The sequence below is a fragment of the Alnus glutinosa genome, chromosome 12 (genome assembly GCF_958979055.1).
Source record: "Alnus glutinosa chromosome 12, dhAlnGlut1.1, whole genome shotgun sequence".
NCBI classification, from domain to species: Eukaryota; Viridiplantae; Streptophyta; class Magnoliopsida; order Fagales; family Betulaceae; genus Alnus; species Alnus glutinosa.
The window spans coordinates 3,345,273-3,348,418 of NC_084897.1; positions in this window are offsets into that span (position 1 = coordinate 3,345,273).

Here is a 3,146-nt window from a genome sequence, read left to right on the forward strand (position 1 = left end):
CCTAACCCATATGAGAGAGACAAGCTGTCATTTATTGAGGTAGAGAGGGTAATTAGGACTTATGGGTATGGTCATAGTGACCTAATTTACTACAATATACCTACCAAGAGTCTAAATGAGGGGCTACGATTTATTTCTTCTAACCATGATGTCCTTGAAATAGTGGAGCAGCATAGGGAGTATGGAATTGTAGAGTTATATTTGGTTGCCTTTGGTGTAGTTCATGTAGATGTAGATGTAGAAGGAGAAGAGGGAAGTGTTGATGAGGAAGAGGAAGAAGAATATGAGGCACAAACTGTATACAAAAATGACCCATTCTGGGATCAGGTTCTAAGTGATGACTCTGATGCCTATGAATTAGATGGAGATGCAGCAGTGGGATTAGACGATGATGGACTTGATATAGAACATGATGATGTTGGAGTAGATGAAGGGGTTGGACTACCACCAAAAGGTGTGAATCAAGAGGTTGGAGTAGAAGCAGTAGTTGGTGAATATGAAGAGGGTGATGGTGAGGGTGAGGTTGATTCAAATCTTTCCCATAGTGATTTACTGATCTCACCTCGTGCTAGTGATGAAGAGGGTGTGGCTAAGGCTGAGTCTTCAAGACGGCCTTGTGTCACCAAGAAGGTTCCATTTACTAAAGAAGATTTTACAAATCCGATTTTGCAGCGAGGCAACACTTTTCAGGATGTGTATGAGTTTAGAAAAGCTATTAAGCAAGCCTCTGTATTGAAAGGGAAGGACTTGACTTACTAAAAGAATTCAAGGACTAAATGCATTGCAATGTGTGCAGACAAGAATTGTAAGTACAGAGTTTATGGGAGGCAGTTGAAAGATTAGTCCACATTCATGCTAATTTCAATTAGGCCTAAACATACATGCCCTAGGAAATACAAGAATCACTTAATCACTTCTAACTGGATCGCTGAGTGATGCATGAACGGTTTTAGGGATCAATCGAACATGCCTACAGATGTCCTGAAGAAAAAGGTGAAAAAGAAGTGGAATGTTGAGATCCACCCTAGTTCCTTGTATAAGGCTAGGAAGAGGGCACAAGAGGCCATTTATTGGAAGTTAGGTGAGCAATACTGCCGGTTATGGGACTATTGCATAACAATTACAAGCACAAATGGTGGGAGTTGTATACTTTTGATGATTGAGAGACCTATGCCCGAAGTGCCTTGTAGATTCCAGAGGATGTACATGTCATTGGCAGCCATGAAAAATAGATTCAGAGATGGGTGTAGGCCTTTGATAGGCCTTAATGCATGCTTCTTGAAAGGGGTTTACAAGGGACAGTTAATGGCAGTTATTGGAATGGATGCCAATGATAACATGTACCCAATTTCGATAGCTGTGGTGGAGGCAAAGACTAGGGAAACCTGGACATGGTTTCTCGAAGCCTTATTAGCAGATCTTGGCCCTAGTGGTCCCCATGGGTGGGCTTTCATTTCAGATAGACAAAAGGTAAGTATTTCCATATTGCTTTTTTTTTTTTTTTTTTTTTTTTTTTTTTTTTTTATGATCTACATGTCTTGTAGGTGATTTGGTATGTTAATTACAATGACTTTGATATGCTTATTGTTTTCATGTGTGCAAGGACTGATAACAAGCCTACATGAGGTGTGTCCTCATGCTGAGCATCGTATATGTGTGCGGCATTTATATGCCAATTTCAGAAACAATGGTCACAATGGGGTGTTATTGAAGGACTTGCTCTGGAAAGCTGCTTCATCTTACACATAGATTGGATTCTATGCTGCAATGGAGGAGCTTAAGGGCCTTAATCCTAAAGCACACGAGTACTTAGAAAAGGTTAACCCTAGAACCTGTTGTAGTGGATGGTCAACACAAGTACAAAGTGTGACCTATTACACAACAACTTGGCTGAGTGCTTCAATAGCTGGATCCTCAAGTTTCGAGATAAGACTATCTTGACAGTGTTGGAAGGAATCAGGGGCAACTTAACAAGAAGGTACCAAAGGAAGAGAGATGCTATAAGGGCCATGGAGGGGAATGTGGGGCCAAAAATTAAAGAGAAGTTGGAGATAGAGGAGGATGAGGCCAGCTATTGTATGCCAATATTTGTTGGTGATGGTTTATTTGAGGTTGATTGCAATGGCATGCAGTATGTGGTCAATTTTTACTAGAGAACATGTGGGTGTAGAAAGTGGGATGTATCTGTGTAACGACTCGTCTTTTACAAAAAGACGTAAGTAAAAATTTCAAATTTCCACGTATCGTTATGACATCAACACTGACGTCATCAGAGTATAGATTGGCAACGGAATATAAATTTTCTTTTACTACTTAGGAATCATAACACATTGAGCTAATTGAAATACTTCTAGACATTCATTCTGAAATCTTTCAACTATACATTGAAATAAGTGTCACTGATGACATTAAAAACATACATGGAAAATCTATCAAATACAAGTATTCCTCTAAGTATACTATTTTTCAAAAGAATACAAACAATACAGGGAAATCATCAGCTACATTAATATCAACTTTAACTCTTCAATGCTAACATAATCCAATCCTTTAATTTAATAATCTTTTGTACCTGCATATTGGACTACCGCCCATATATAAATATATGGGTCAATCTACTGCTTTCAATAATATAATGAATATGCACTTATTTATGAAATGCAACACAATGACTATATAACTCTATGATTATATGTATATGTAATTCATGATCTGGGCATGAAGAGAATATAAACATAATAATAAAGCAGTAATGTGACAGTTTTAATGCAATGTCTTAATTAATCATCTTTGCACACCACTCGTTCGTGAATCCATAGGTCCAATATAGTGTGTTAGCTTGGGATTACTGTCCCCTCACTTAACGTTAATTGGTTTGTTACTGGAAGCCAAAGGTCCCAGCGTCAGGTTATTTATTAGGTTCAACCGGGATCTGATGGTCCCACCACTGGCCTGCCTACCGGCTCGTTATTAAGCAGATTAATTAAAAATATAAAATATGTAAAATCACATGCACAACCAAATAAACAAATCCATAATCATGACATTATAGAAAGCTATAAGTATTTTAGAAATTCTTACTACCCTCCAGTGCAATCTCTTAACTCATCATCTGCAATAAACACATATATATATATACATAGACT